Raw genomic sequence first — 16696 nt, 5'->3', positions numbered from 1 at the left:
TTTCATTTCAGTTAAAAAAAAACAACTTTATTTTTTCTTTGTTCGACTGGCGGGGCAGGCCGCTCGGTCGCAGCTTGCAGGCTTTGACTTCGCAGCGGCTATCTTTCCTCCTATGTCCCGGCCGGCAACAGGCTTCAAGAAGTGTAGCCAATGCCAGCGTGTAATTACCCTCACGGACCCACACCGTTGGTGCCTTAAGTGCCTCGGGCCTGACCATAGTCCTAAGTCATGTGAGCGCTGTGCTACTCTTCAACCTCAAGCCCTAAAGCATCGTCGGATTTTAGTGGAGAAACTCTTCAGGATGGACTCTTCAGTGACACCCTCGACCTCGAGTGCTGCCTTGGTCCCACCTTCCACCGAGTGTCCTTTTACTTCCATGACTCCGACCTCGAGTCTCATCCTACCTTTCTCGTTTGGATTGTCTATGGCCTCGAGTACACTTGCTGTATCTTCTCCTGAGCTTCCCTCAGGTCAGATACCTAAGCAGAAGGTTCCAGTAGTGGTCCTCAAGCTATTTAAGATCTCCAAGTCCAAGCACATTTCCACTGACTCCTTGGAGCCTATAGTCTCTGCATGTGGTCCAGTTTCAGACTCTGATCCACAATTGCAAGCTTCTCTCCAGACCATGTTGGAGCAGCAGTTTATTCAGTTACTGAGCAAATATGGTTCTGCCTTGACTCCAATTCCTGCAATCCAGCCTGGGCAATCAGCAGTCTCCAGCGAGGTCGAGTCCCTGCTTGTGCCTCATGCTGAAGTTACACACTCAATGCATGGAGCAGAGTCTTTGCGAGTATCTGGTCTGGCATCTACACACTCTATGCAAGGAGCAGTCTTTGCGAGTTTCTGGTCTGGCATTTACACACTCTATGCAAAGAGCAGTCTTTGCAAGTGTCTCGATGGGAATCTCCACACTCGAAGCAAGGAGTAGATTCTTTGCGAGTATCTCAACAGGAATCCTCACACTCCATACAAGGAGCAGAGTCTTTGGGAGTGCTTCGAGATTCCTCGATCCAAACCACTGAGTTTAGATCTACTGCTTCTAGCCCTATTCATTCACCAGCGGATTTGCCTGTTTCCATACATAGAGCGAAGTCTCCTCGATCCTGCTTCCAGGCACCACTCTCATCGACGATCGAGGCCCTCGTCGAGACATCCATCGAGGCGCAGCTCTTCTTCCAAGGAGCAGCCTTCCTCGTCCAGGCCTCATTCGAGACCTTCCAGCTCTTCGAAACCTCCAACTCCTCGATCAAGGTCACCGCTTCCAGACCCCGCTTCCATTGCCTCCTCCAAGTCTCAATATTCTTTGGATTGCCACTTCTCCAGAGAAGCTTCACCTTCGCTCTCCGCTCAAGACACCTCAAGGTCATCGAACCCTTCTTGAGGCAGAGCCTCGGTGGATCAGCTGTCTTTCTCCTCTTTCCTTTGTCAGATGGTTGATGACCTGGACATTAAATTAGGTGCTAAGGAGTATCTCGAGGAAATGCATCTGCCTCAACCATTTGCAGAGTCACTTAAGCTCCCTCTTAACCTGCTTTTGTCTTAGACTTTTACACGCTGTCTGGAGACTCCTTATGCCATTCCTGCTGTTTCAGGCAAGTTGGACTCGAGGTATAGAAACATAAAAAACATAAGAAACGCCGTCACCGAATCAGACCTTTTGGTCCATCCAGTCCGGTGACCCACATACGCGGAGGCCAAGCCAGGTGTTCCCCGATGAAGACCTGTTTACCCATATCCATCAATGTGATTTGCAAGAAGGTGTGCATCCAACTTGCCCTTGAAACCCAGAATGGTGGTCTCCGTCACAACCTCCTCCGGGAGAGCATTCCAAGCGTCCACCACTTGCTGTCGCCTCTCAACTTCAGTCCATGACCTCTTGTCTGATTCACATTTGACAATGTGAATAACGATGCTTCTCGCTCTATTTTGTCGAATCCTTTTATTATTTTATAAGTCTCTATCATAACCCCTTGCAGTCTTCTCTTCTCAAGGGTGAATAAGCCCAGTTTTCTGAGGCGTTCTTTGTAGCTCAAATTTTCCATACCTTCTACTAGATTCGTAGCTCGCCTCTGCACCCTCTCCAGCAGGGTCACATCCTTCTTTAGGTAGGGAGACCAGTGCTGGTCACAGTACTCCAGGTGTGGTCTGACCATTGCTCTGTAAAGCGGCATTATGACGTCCGCCGATCTACTCGTGATTCCCTTTTTTATCATGCCCAGCATCCCGTTTGCCTTCTTCGATGCCGATGCGCACTGCGCCGACGGCATAAGGGTCCTGTCAATCAGTATCCCCAGATCCCTTTCTTGTTCGCTCTTGCCCAATGTCACACCTAACATTTTATATTCATGTTCCTAGTTTTTCCTTCCCAGGTGCATCACTTTGCATTTCTCTATATTAAACTTCATCTGCCACTTTTCCGCCCATTTCTCTAGCTGGTTTAAATCTCTTTGGAGTTCTTCAATGTCCATTAGTGACCCAACTGTCTGGCATAGTTTCGTGTCATCTGCAAACTTGATTATATTACTTGTTGTTTCCTCTTCCAGGTCATTTATGAAGATATTGAACAAAACGGGTCCAAGAACCGAGCCCTGGGGCACCTTTTCCCAGTCCGAGAACTTCCCATTTATGCTTACCCTCTGCAATCTGTTCTCCAGCCATCTACCTATCCATCTTAGGATGTCCCCCTCTATTCCATGGCATTCTAGTTTTCTCATAAGCCTTGCGTGTGGGACCTTGTCGAATGCTTTCTGAAGGTCCAAGTATATTATGTCCACCGGGTCTCCTCTATCAATGTGTTTGTTCACCTTCTCAAAAAATTGTAGCAAGTTCGTCAGACATGACTTCCCCTTCCTGAAGCCATGTTGACTGGCTCTCATCAGATCATGATTATCCAAATGTTGCATTATACTATCCTTGATTAGTGCTTCTACCATCTTCCCAGGAACCGACGTAAGACTCACAGGTCTATAGTTGCCTGGTTCTCCTCTCGATCCTTTTTTGAAGATTGGGATGACATTTGCTATCTTCCAGTCTTCTGGTATTTGACCTGTTCTGATTGACAAATTAGCAAGGGATTGTAATAACTCTCCTATTTCTACCTTAAGTTCTTTTAGGACTCTCGGGTGAATTCCATCTGGTCCAGGGGACTTGTCACTTTTTAGTTTGTTGATCTGTTTGTATATCATATCCAAGTCCACATTTACTGTGGTGAGGCTATCCTCATCTTCTCCCTTGAATACTTTCTCTGCTTCAGGCAGTAATGCAGTGTCCTCCTTGGTAAAGACAAACGTGAAGAATGAATTTAGCCTATCAGCAATCTGTTTATCGTCCTTAGTGAACCCTTTTCTTCCTTGGTCATCTAGAGGGCCCACTGCCTCCTTAGCTGGTTTTTTCCCTTTTATGTATCTAAAAAAGGGTTTGAAGTTTTTGGCTTCTTGCGCTAACTTTTTCTCATAGACCTTTTTGGCGTCTCTTACCGCCTTGTGACACTTCTTTTGGTCGACCTTGTGACTGTTCCAGGCCTCCGTTGTTTGTTCGCGTTTCCATTTTTTGAACGAGTTCCTCTTATCCCTTACCGCATCCTTCACTCCTTTAGTTAACCAAGCTGGTTCTCCTTTGCACTTATTGTTCCTTCCTTTGGATATCCGCGGAATGTAGAGATTCTGTGCTTCGGTGACGGCATTTTTTAGTAGGGACCATGCTTGATCGACCGTTTTGATTTCGGCTATCCTTTTCCTGAGCCGTTTTTTAACCATGATTCTCATGCTGTCATAATTGCCTTTTCTGAAGTTAAAGGTTGTGGTTTCGGTCTTGGTTCTTTTCTCCTTCTCGATGCCAATTTTGAAATTGATCATGTTATGATCGCTCATCCCCAGGGGGACCGTGACTTCCATGCCTGTTGTTCTTCCAATTATGCCATTAAGGACTAAGTCCAAGGTTGCGGTCCCTCTTGTCGGTTCTTCCACCATTTGCTCTAGGAAGCAGTCTCCTATTATTTCCAGGAACTTTGTTTCCCTCCCGCAGTTTGAGGTTCCTAGGTTCCAGTTTATCCCCGGAAAGTTGAAGTCTCCCATGATCGTTACGCTACCTGTTCTACATTCATGGTTGATTTCCTTTATCATTTCTGCATCTGCTTCCTCTGTCTGTGCTGGGGGTCAATAATAGAGGCAAATTTTTGTGTCTGCTTCGTTATGTCTAGGGATCTTTATCCAGAGGGACTCCAGTTTTTCTTTTCCTTCTGTCTTCCCTTCTCCAATAGACTCTACTCCTTCTTGGACATACAGGGCAATACCTCCCCCTTTTTGCCCTATTCTATCTCTTCTGTATAGTTTGTATCCTTGCAGTACTGTGTCCCATTCATTTTCATCATTCCACCACATTTCTGTTATTCCAATGATATCAAGTTTTTCTCTTCTCGCTAGTGCTTCCAATTCCCCCATTTTGTTTCTCAAGCTTCTGGCATTTGTGTACATACATTTGAGCTCCTTGTGTGGTACCCTCTTAGACTTTTTAGTTTGCGCAGCCCTCGTTGTATCTATTTGTGTTCCTTCTCTGTCTCTTTCAACATGCTCTTGCCCTTTATCTAAGCAGTTGTTTGTAGTTCCTTCTTTGGGATCTCCCGCACTGGTCCGGGCCATTGACTGGTTGTCGACTGTCGGCTCTCCCCTGTTCCTTAGTTTAAAGCCTTCTCAATGGTCCTCTTCATGTTTTCAGCCAAGACTCTCGTTCCCTGCTTGGTAAGGTGTAGGCTGTCATTTCTAAAGTATCCGCTTCTTCCCCAGAATGCTGTCCAGTTGCGTATGAATTCGAATCCCTCCATTGCAAGGGGTTTGAGAATTCACAACTATCTCATCAATCCCTCCTTGTGGAGTCCTCTTTGAAAAGATCCCATCCTTCCAGAGTCTATGCAACAGTTCCTCCTGGAAGAGAGGTTAAGACCATGGACAAATTTGGACGTCGGCTTTATCAAATTCCATGATGTCCGCCAGAATCCTCAACTACAATTTTGTCTTCATTACTTATCTCAAGTTCCTTATTGATATTCTTCCAGGTTTTCTGAGGAACCTGGATCAACACAGACATTTTGAGTTCCAAGAAGTCACTGCTACTCTCTCACAACTCAGATTGCATCTTCTTCAGTCCTCTTATGATGCCTTTGAACTGCTAGGGCTACTGCTTTTTTGGTATCAATACGCCGCTTGGCCTGGCTTCGCACCGTAGACATGGCCCCTAATCTTCAGGATCATCTGTCTAACATTCCTTGTGCAGGCAATGACCTCTTCGATGAATCCATAGAGGCTGCCACTAAGAAGTTGTCTGAACATGAGAAATCCTTTGCCTCCATTGTCAGACCAAAGCCAGCTCCTGCAAAATCTTCACGCCCTGCTCCAGTTTTCCAGCGGCGTTATTCTTCCAGGGCGGCTCATTACACTCGAGCACCTCCCAAGAAACAACAGCAGAAGCAACAGAAACCTCAGCCTTCTGCTGCACCTAAGGCTGCACAGCCTTTTTGACTATTTAAAACAAAGCATAACCTCCATCGTTCTGCCTCTGTCCTCCCTTCCTCCCCTAGGCGGTCATCTCCATCATTTTTACCATCGATGGGAGACATTACATCCGACCTCTGGGTCCTGTCAATCATCAGGGAAGGATACTGTCTGCACTCAGGTTCCACCAGAGCTTCCTCCAAGAGAGTATCCTTCCAATCCATCTCAGACCGCCCTTCTTCTTCAGGAAGCTCAAGCTCTGCTTCATCTCCATGCCATCGAGGAGGTTCCTCTGGAACAACAGAGCAAGGGGTTTTACTCCCATTACTTCCTAGTTCCAAAGAAGATGGGCGATCTGCAACCCATTCTGGATCTCAGGGCTCAACAAATTTTTAGTCAAAGAAAAATTTTGCATGTTGTCCCTGGTCTCCCTTTACCCCCTTCTAGATCAAAATGATTGGTTATGCTCTCTGGATCTCAAGGAGGCTTATACTCATTCCCATTTATCCAGCCTCCTGTCAGTACCTCAGATTTCGGGTGAGGAATCTGCATTACCCTTTGATGTGGCATCATCTCCTAGAGTCTTCACCAAGTGCCTGGTGGTGGTATCAGCAGCTCTTAGGAACCATGGTCTTCAGGTATTTCCCTACCTGGACAACTGGCTCATCAAAGATTCAACATCTCTGGGGGTTATTATAGCTACCCAATGGACTACGTGGCAGTGGCGTACCTAGGGGGGGGCGGGGGGGGCGGGCCGCCCCGGGTACCAGCCCTAAGGGGGTGTTCCCGGCCTTGCCGTTCAGTCCCCCGCCACCCCCGAAGGACCGCTCGCCCCCCTGGCCTCCCCGCACCACCTATGAACAGCCGCAGCAGGATCGCGAAGTCAGCGTCAGCATCCCTGCGCTGCTTCCTACGACGCGATCCCGCCCCTCCTCTGACGTCAGAGGAGGGGCGGGACCGTGGCGCAGGAAGCAGCAGGGATCGCTGACGCTGACTTCGCGATCCTGCTGCGGCTGTTCATAGGTGGTGCGGGGAGGCCAGGGGGGCGAGCGGTCCTTCGGGGGTGGCGGGGGACTGAACGGCAAGGCCGGGAACACCCCCTTAGGGCTGGTACCCGACGCTGACTTCGCGATCCTGCTGCGGCTGTTCATAGGTGGTGCGGGGAGGCCAGGGGGGGCGAGCGGTCCTTCGGGGTGGGTCGGGGCATCAGGCCTTCAGGGTGGGGCGGGCGGGCAGGCAAGCAGGCTTTCAAGGGGGAGGGGGGTGACAGGCAGGCAGGCAGGCAGGCCTTCAAGGGGGGACAGGCCTTCGGGGGGGGGGTGCAGACATTCAAGGGGTGCAGGCCTTCAAGGGGGGCAGGCAGGCCTTCAGGGGGGTGCAGACCTTCGGGGGGGGGGTGTAGGCCTTTGGGGGGGTGCAGACCTTCAAGGGGGTGCAGGCCTTCAAGGGGGGAAAGGCAGGCAGGCCTTCAAGGGGGGGTGCAGGCCTTCAAGGGGGGGTGCAGGCCTTCAAGGGGGGTGCAGGCCTTCAAGGGGGGAAAGGCAGGCAGGCCTTCAAGGGGGGGACAGGCCTACAAGGGGGGGGGACAGGCCTACAAGGGGGGGGACAGGCCTTCAAGGGGGGGTGCAGGCCTTCAAGGGGGGTGCAGGCCTTCAAGGGGGAGACAGGCCTTCAAGGGGGGGAAAGGCAGGCAGGCAGGCCTTAAAGGGGGGACAGGCCTACAAGGGGGTGGGACAGGCCTTCAAGGGGGGGACAGGCCTTCGGGGGGGTGCAGACCTTCAAGGGAGTGCAGGCCTTCGGGGGGGGGTGCAGTCCTTCAGGGGTGGGGTTTAGGCCTTCAGAGGGGGACAGACCTTCGGGTGGGAGGTAAAGTCCTTCGGGGGGTGCAGGTCTTCAGGGGTGGGGTGTAGCCCTTCGGAGGGGGGACAGACCTTCGGGGGAGGGGGGTCCTGGTGTAAAAGTACACAGAGGGAGAGAGGGAAGGGGGGGTTCAAAGATACATGCATATGCCAGACTTTGGGGGTTAGAAATAATGGGTCTAAAAACAGAGGAGTGGGAGAGAGATGGTGCATAATGGGATTTAGGGAGGGAAGGAACAGAAAGGGAGAGAACTTGGAAACAGGGGATGGTGTGGAGGGGGGATAGAGATACTGGATAGGAGGATAGTTGGGAACAGAAAGGGAGAGATGGTGGATCCTGGGGTGGTGGGGAGTTGAGAAAAGGTGAATCTGTGGATGGAGACAAAAAAAAGGAAAGATGCCAGATCTCCGGGAGAGGGAAGGGAAACGGAAGGGGAGAACAGAGATGGCAGACGGATGGTTAGCACGGAGAAAGGAGACCCTGGCAAGCAAGACAACAAGAGCCTGGGACCAACAAGATTTGAATATTGATCAGAGAACAAAAGGTAGAAAAAATAATTTTATTTTCTGTTTTGTGATTACAATATGTTAGATTTGAAAAGTGTACATGAGACAGCTTGAAATGGGAACTTTTCTATTTTTGTGAATGGCAAGGCTGAGTTCAGTTAAAATATATGCTTTATAAGAAAATATAATAATGTGTTTTATAAAGTTTATAAGCATTGCTGGCATACTCGGTGAGGTGTTCCTAGTGTTGGTGGTGGTGGTAGCATGTCAGTGTGTTGAGAGGAAGAGGTAGTCTGGGAAATTCTGCTGAGCAAACTCTGGGCCCATTTCCACCCCCAGTTAGTCCACTCCACTCAACTGGTTCACACACTGAGTGGGTCTTTGGGTGTTATTTCTGGGTAGTTGTTTTAGAATCTCTTCCAGTGGTTTGTCAGTATCTCCTTCTGGTCCAAGGAAGGAAACTTTGTCAACCTTAGCATTGACCTTCAGAATATGTTTGTAACAGCGCTGCTTGTGTGGCATTAGGCTATGTAGTGATCGAAAGAAAAAAACAGACCTTTGCACATTTTTGCACTATATGGTGGGTGTATGAGGAGATTCATTTCCTGCACAGTTAAGTCCATTTTTTCTACTGAATAATAGTCTAGGTACAATGAAAGTAAATAGCAAAAATGTTTGAGTAGATAATTAAGGAAATCTTTTTCATATTGCTTGCTTATGGACTGGGAAAAAAGACTGTTCAAGCAAATGTCTCCAGAACTGCTTTAATGGAAAAATGTGATTTTTTTTTTTTTAAGTACTTTGTGAAATTTATTGTTGTTGTGAAATTTATTGTTATACTTTGTTTAAACTTAAAAAGCGGTGTCATTAACAGTGAATCTAATCGAAAAATCGATTCAACAGGGTGAATCGGATCGAATGAAATATTTTTCTCTGAATCGGGCAGCACTATTGGCTACCATGAGAATGGGCTACTGGGCATGATGGACCATTGGTGTGACCCAGTTAGGCTATTCTTATGTTATGTTCTCATCTGTAGGGGCCTTTGTTTTCACTTCTTATTTTAATGTATTTTTTTCCTGGGAACTTATCAGTGTTTTTTTATAATGGGAACAAAAATGGAAGAGAATTAATGTGTGTGGAATGGGGGGGGGTAACTAATTTCTTCAGCTAAATAATTCAATCCACTTCAAACAGACATAGGAGAACTCACGCACCATTCACACACCCTCCAACCAAAAACGTCAAAAGAAAAAAACTGTTCGACAACCTCCTAGCCATTCGAGCTGCAACACTTGACCCCCAACTCTACAACCTATTGACCTCGACCACAAACTACAAAACCTTAAAAAAAGAAATAAAAACCCTTCTATTAAAAAAACACATAAAACCAAACTAACATAATCAGAACTGTCCCAAGCATCACCTGCAACTACTCCATATGTACTTCTGATGTCATGACAATTCAGACATAATTTATGTTATGTTATGTTTGGAATAATGGTTACATAAATGAGGTTCAATAAAAGAAAATTTTCTGTGGGAGCATTTGTTGGAACTTCTGTTATCCTGATTTCTTCTATCTGTGGGCTTTCTTTAGCTAACCTACTTATCTGGGGCTTTCCACTTCTGCAGCTGCCCTTTTCACGGTCCACTTTGCGCTTGCACTCTCTGGGGAGGGGGGGTTGGGTCTGGGCTTGGTGGGGTAGGTGTGTCTGGTAGTTTTGTCTGGGTGGTGGCTGGGTGTTTCTTGGGTGCTTGTGCGGATTGGTGTGTCTGGTGAGCGGTCTGGGTGTTGTTGCTTGTGGGGGTTTTTTTCATTATAAAATATGGCTGAGGGTCTAGTCCGGCTTATTATTCTTGTGGGTTCTGGGGTGGGATTTGTTTGCTTGCCCCAAGTTTTGGCCTTTTGTTGTGTATTGCTATGCCTCTCATTGGCAATTTTCTCTTGGGAGAGGCTTGTTCATGCTTGTTGTTGCTGTTACTCTCATTCTGTGTTCTTTTTGATAATGTATAAGTTTCTGTACAGACCATGGTTGCTTGTCTGGACCTTTTGCCATTCTCAATAAAAATACTTTGGAAAAAAAAAAAAAAAAGAAAATTTTCACTGCCTGTTTCTATTCTGACCATTTATTCCATTTCATGGTTATTGCAAAAAAAAAAAAAAAATTTTACATGAGGGGGGGGGGGGGGGTGTCAAAAAATGATGGGCCCCGGGTGCCACATACCCTAGGTACGCCACTGCTACGTGGTTCCTCCAAAGCTTGGGATTCAAAATCAACTTTCCCAAATCCCACCATCAGCCCTCAGAATCTGTAGTTCATCGAGCTGTTCTGGACATTATCCAACTCAGAGCATTCCTTCCTCAGCTGTGTCTGGATGTTCTTCTTTAACTCTCTTACACAGTGTCTTCCCGCTCTTCCATCTCAGTGAGACACATGATGGTGCTACTGAGTCGCATGGCCTCCATAGTTTACGTGACTCCTTTTGACAGACTTCAGTAATTTACTTAGATTTCAGCAAAGCCTTTGATACAGTTCCTCATAGGAGGCTGTTGAACAAACTTGAAGGGTTGAAGTTAGGACCCAAAGTGGTGAACTGGGTTAGAAATTGGCTGTCGGACAGACGCCAGAGGGTGGTAGTTAACGGAAATCGCTCGGAGGAAGGAAAGGTGAGTAGTGGAGTCCCTCAGGGTTCGGTGCTGGGGCCAATCCTGTTCATAAGAACATAAGAACTGCCATCTCCGGATCAGACCTTCGGTCCATCAAGTCCGGTGATCCGCACACGCGGAGGCCCTGCCAGGTGTACACCTGGCGTAATTTATAGTCCACTTTTTTCTGATAATACGAATTTATTTGAATATCACTTTGGTGTGACGGTAATTTATAGTCCACCATATCTTTATTTGCCTCTCTTAAGGAGATATGCATCTAGTTTGCTCTTGAAGCCTAGGACGGTCGATTCCGCAATAATCTCCTCTGGGAGGGCATTCCAGGTGTCAACCACTCTCTGAGTGAAGCAGAACTTCCTGACATTAGTCCTGAACCTGTCCCCCCTTAGCTTCATTACATGTCCTCTAGTCCGTGTCAAATTGGACAATGTAAATAATCTTCTCTGCTCTATTTTGTCGATTCCTTTCAGTATTTTGAAGGTCTCGATCATATCCCCACGCAGTCTCCTTTTCTCAAGGGAGAACAATCCTAGTGTTATAAGTCTATCCTCGTATTCCAGTTTCTCCATACCCTTCACCAGTTTTGTTGCTCGTCTCTGCACCCTCTCCAGCAGTTTTATATCCTTCTTTAGGTAGGGAGACCAATGTTGGACGCAGTATTCCAAGTGTGGTCTGACCATTGCCCTATAAAGCGGCATTATAACTTTCTCCGATCTACTCGAGATTCCTTTCTTTATCATGCCCAACATTCTATTTGCCTTCTTTGCCGCTGCCGCGCATTGTGCCGACGGCTTCAGGGTCCTATCTATCAGTACACCCAGGTCCTTTTCTTGTTCACTCTTCCCCAGAGTTGCACCTGACATTGTATACTTGTATTCCTTATTCTTATTGCCTAAATGCATTACCTTGCATTTCTCCACATTGAACTTCATCTGCCATTTCTCCGCCCATGTTTCTAACCGACACAAGTCGCTCTGGAGTTCCTCTCTATCCGCCTGCGATCTGATTTCCCGGCATAGTTTTGTATCGTCTGCAAACTTGATGATCTCACTGGATGTTCCTTCCTCCAGGTCATTGATATAAATATTAAAAAGGATCGGCCCAAGTACCGAGCCCTGGGGTACACCACTAGTTACTTTCTCCCAGTCGGAGAACTTCCCATTTATGCCCACTCTCTGCTTTCGGTTTTCCAGCCATTTGCCTATCCACTTGGGCCTCGGTTCACACCTTCACTTCTCATTATTGTCTGGATACTTTCTCCAGACGGGATGGACAGTTTGGCCAAACGGTATTACAGAATTTATTCTCCTAAGTTGCCAACGCTCCCACCATCCCATTCTGGTTAGCTTGGAGGTCACCCATATGTGAGAATAGGCTGCCTGCTTGTCCTGGGATAAAGCACAGTTACTTACCGTAACAGTTGTTATCCAGGGACAGCAGGTAGCTATTCTCACAACCCACCTACCTCCCCTGGTTGGCTTCTCTGCTAGCTATCTGAACTGAGGAGACTCGCCCTGCGTTGGGCAGGAAGGCACTCGCGCCTGCGCGGTGCGGCTGACTCAAAACTTCTGAAGTTTCTACAAGCAAGTATGCTTGCGAGGCTGTCCGCATCCAGGCTCCGTGGATGACATCACCCATATGTGAGAATAACTGCCTGCTGTCCCCTGGATAACAATTGTTGTGGTAAGTAACTGTGCTTTTCTGACCATGCCACGGTGGTGGTGTTCATGAATCGACAGGGAGGTACCAGAAGTACTCACTTGAGTCATAAGGCTCAGATGCTATTCTAGTGGGTGGAACTGCACCTTTTGGCTTTCTCCGCAGCGCATGTGGCTGGAGTAGAAAATGTGCAAGCAGATTTTCTCAGTCACCAAGTCCTGGACCCAAGAGAGTGGTCTCTCTCGCAAAGGGTGTTTCATCTCATTATGCAATATTGGGGCAGATCTGCAGTGGACTTGATGGCTTCAGCCAAGAACTCAAAAGTCAAGGGCTTCTTTAGTCGAAGAACAGAACCAGTAAACCCAGGGCTAGATGTGTTGGTTCAGCCCTGGCCAGCTCAGGATCTCCTTTACATCTTCCCACCTTGGCCCATGGTGGGTCGAGTCATTCACAGAATAGCTGCTCATCCAGACCTGATAATCCTGGTGGCCCTGGACTGACCTCACCGTCTGTGGTATGAAGATCTTGTCCGACTTCACTGAACAAGTACCCTCTTCATTGTGATCTCTTCCTTCAGGGTCCAGTTCCCATGGAGAACCACCAGCGCTTTGGTCTTATGGCATGGTTCTTTAACACCAGGCATTGATTTGGAGGGGTTATTCTGACATGGTCATTGCCACTCTGTTGAGGTCCAAGAAGCCCTCTACTATGACAAGTTATGCCAAGACTTCAAAGGCTTTCCAGGAATGGTGTGCCAAGGACTTGGTCGAGCCATTACATGCTCCCACTCCGGTGGTCCTGGCTTTCCTCCAGGCTGATCTAGAGAAGGGCCTCGTGGTGGCTTCCCTCAAGGTACAAGTGGCAGACCTTTCCTGTTTCAGGGTGCACAATGGTTCAAGTATGCTTATGGCTCATCCAGATATGATCAGATTTCTCAGGGAGGCGCTTCGCTTGCGACAGCCTTTTCCTACATGGAATCTTAATGTTGTGCTAAAGGGGCTTGCTGAAGTTCCTTTTGAGCCGCTTAAGGATGCATCCCTTCTGGACCTTATGTTGATTGTTTCGGCCAGGGTTATTTCTGAGCTACAGGCTTTCTCTTGAAGAGAGTCCTTTCTTTGCTTCATGGAGATGGGGGCATCCCTCCGTACTGTTCCTTCTTTTCTTCCGAAGATGGTTTCAGATTTCCATGTCAACCAGGAAGTTAGTCTGCCTGCCTTTCATCCCATAGGGTCGGAACAGAAGGATAAGATCCTACAGAAACAAGACGTGGAGAGTTTTACTCCATTACTTAGAGAAGACCAATGACGTCCATCTTTCTGTCCTTTTGTTTGTTTTGACTAGCCAATCCAGATGAGGTAGACTGGCATCCAAGGTCTCTATTGCCCGATGGATCTGCATGGCCATTTCGGCTACTTACATTGCCAGTAGTAAGCAGCCACCAGTTTCTCTTAAAGCTCACTCGACCAGAGGTATTGCAGCTTTGTGGGCGGAGTCTCTAGCCGAGATTTGTAGAAAGAATATTATCGAAGTAAGAACTTATTTTTTCCTTACTGCAGTATATGCAAGATATTACAAAGCTCATCTAGTTCTTTGTTTTTGTGCCCAACAGAACTGGGCTAGCCTTTTCAAAGACAAGAAAATCTAATTGGATAGTGGATTTCATATTCTTTGTTTTATTTCTGGGCAGCTTTGACCTTAAAAAGCTTTATCAAGACCCAAAGCCAGTACACATTAGTGGCCCATCTAAGGTCAATTTATGAAGAAATGTATAAAGCTGTGATACGAGATTTGATCCACACATTGACATCGCATTAATGTTTAGACATAGAAACATGATGGCAGATAAAGGCCAAATAGCCCATCTTAGTCTGCTCATCTGCAGTAATCATTCTCTTTCTCTCTCTCTCAGAAATCCCACGTGCCTATCCCAGTGACTTATTATGTGATAGTGGGTTTAAGCAGTCAATTGTTGAGCTCAATTGTTACCCTAATGATCAAATTTTGTTGTTTTGGGTTCTTTTGTTTAAAGGGTGGGGGGGGGGGAGAAGTCTAATCCATTGTTGTTAAGGTATTATGTCAATCCATTTTATTTTATTCTGTTAACTAATTTTTACTTATGTGATGGGTGAACTTCTTGTGTAAGAGTGAATAAGGTTGCTTGGCTTTAATGGGTGATCTCTGAAGATAGCAGTTTACCAGAAACCCAAATCCATCCTCCTGGAGGTGAGATCATTAAATTGTGTTTTGTTTATGAGATTTCTTGATATACCACCTTTCTGTTGTACAACCAAAACAGTTTACATTTGGCATAAAAGAGAGAGTTTAGGCATGCATAGCTGCATAGAAATTACAGCGCATGCCTAGTGGAGCAGAAGAATCCTGTAGAGCATTGGTCTCAAACTCGCAGCCCGCCAGATACTATTTTGAGGCCCTCAGTATGTTTATCATAATCACAAAAGTAAAATAAAACAGTTTCTTGATCATATGTCTCTTTAGCTATAAATTACAATACAGTGGTGCCTCACACAACGAACTTAATCCGTTCCAGGAGCAAGTTTGTTATGTGAAACGTTCGTTGTGTGAAACGCGTTTTCCCATAAGAATACATGTAAAACAAAATAATTCGTTCTGCAGCCCTGTTTTCCCATAAAAATACATGTAAAACAAAATAATTCGTTCTGCAGCCCTACATTTCCCTCCCTCCACCTCACCTTATATGCAGAGTTTGCCAGCTTTCTTTTTCACCCAGCCGCACGCTTTCAAAAAGCTGTGCACGCGCAGCTGCTGAAGTTGATCAATGTTCTCTTCTCCTGCAACTTCCGGTTTCCGGTTGCGTCAGAGGAGAAGATTGAACAACAGAGCATGCGCGCATGTGCTGCTCTTTGAAAGTGTGTGGCTGGCCGAAAAAGAAAGCCGGAAAACTCGGCATCTAAGGTAAGGTGGAGGGTGCTGCTGTTCCCGGCTCACATTAGGAAGCGGCGAGAGTAGTTCCGCCCCCCCCCCCCCGGGCCCCTCGGGCGACTTCGTTGTGTGAAACGAAGTTCGTTATAGGGAGCAAGACAAAAAGTTCGTTATGCGCAGCGTTCGCTGTGCGAGGCGTCCGTTATGCGAGGCACAACTGTATTATTATTAAGACTTAGCCAAAAGGAATGATTTATAAACTATAAAGAGTTTTACCTCATGCAAAATTGTCATTTCTTTAATAAGACAACTATTTTTTCTGAGGCCCTCTAAGTACCTACAAATCCAAAATGTGGCCCTGCAAAGGGTTTGAGTTTGAGACCACTGTTCTAGAGCATTCTGGAAGGTCTCTGGTTTGATGATTTCAAAATTACATCATCGAGTTATCGAATTGCTATCCTCAGGGAACATTTAGTACAAGTAAGCCACTTTTTGTGTTATCATGAGACTGAGTAACATTTTATCCTTTCATTTTTTTAAAGTCCAAATTTTATCTGACTAGTCATTTTGCTTTTGAGATATTTTAGATATTGATGTGGCCCTTTTGAACCTGGGCGTGGCAGCCTATTAAAAATGGACACACATGTGGTAGAATGGGCAAGCATGAAAAATAAAATAACCATTATATTTTCCTCCCATTGCTCTGGATTTACTAGTCAGGGTTTGATTTTATAAGATAAGGACCTAATCCAAGGGCAGAGCAGAAGGATTTATAAATGGCTATATAAAAGTACATTTGGATAAGCCAGAACACAAACCAGATAAGACAAATATGGGATAATATATTGACCTAAATATGTGTTTTGTGCTGAAAAACTGGAACAGGAATAGGCCTTCTTTCAGATCACTAGAATTAATATATAAGCTCTGTTGAAGACCAGAGCAGATACACCCAGGCTATAGCTTAGTTTTATGAAGTTCCATTGTTTCAATGTGTGCCCAGTCTCCAAAGACCTGTGGCAGATAAGGTTTGGCTTTTGACCTGGTTGCTATAGAGATGGACTTTTCTTCTTACTACAGAGATTATATTCCAGGGGAGGGGGTTTCCTCTCCTTTTTTGCAGGGTAAAGTTAGAAATTCTAATTGAATATACAAAAAGCATATGTGAGGAATACAATTTTAGTAAACTATTAATGTAGGAACTTTCCTATTCAAGGGTTCAGATTGAAATATAATTACCTTTAAAAATTGTACTGGAAGAGTCATATAGGAAAATGTAGGTTTTGTGGGAGTGGATTGGCCACTCCCCTTCTCTTTCACTGAGACACAGGATTTTCAGTGCATGCTCTTAAGTGACTCAGTATAACATGGGAGCAACAGTTTGACTGTTATGGAGAAATGATTTAAAGCTGTATGTATGGATAATTTTTTCCTCTGTAAGTATATTGTAATACTTTTTCTTGGTTTCTTCTGTACCTTTTCTTTATTAGATAAGCTAGTATTAAAATGTAACTTTTAGGAATTCTTGTGTGAGGGGGACAGACACTCCCCCAATATGTATGCAAGCGCCTTATATGGTATCAAGCATTCTTGACCAATTATATGCAGGCAAT

General features: G+C 46.1%; 1 protein-coding gene across 4 annotated transcripts in view; it reads left to right on the top strand.

Moving 5' to 3' along the window:
* The window catches only part of RBPJ (recombination signal binding protein for immunoglobulin kappa J region), a 236367-nt gene that overhangs the window by 113930 nt on the left and 105741 nt on the right, over positions 1-16696 (top strand). The window lies entirely within an intron of this gene.

The sequence above is a fragment of the Geotrypetes seraphini genome, chromosome 1 (genome assembly GCF_902459505.1).
Source record: "Geotrypetes seraphini chromosome 1, aGeoSer1.1, whole genome shotgun sequence".
Classification (NCBI taxonomy): Eukaryota; Metazoa; Chordata; class Amphibia; order Gymnophiona; family Dermophiidae; genus Geotrypetes; species Geotrypetes seraphini.
This window is presented reverse-complemented; position numbering and strand designations above follow the sequence as displayed.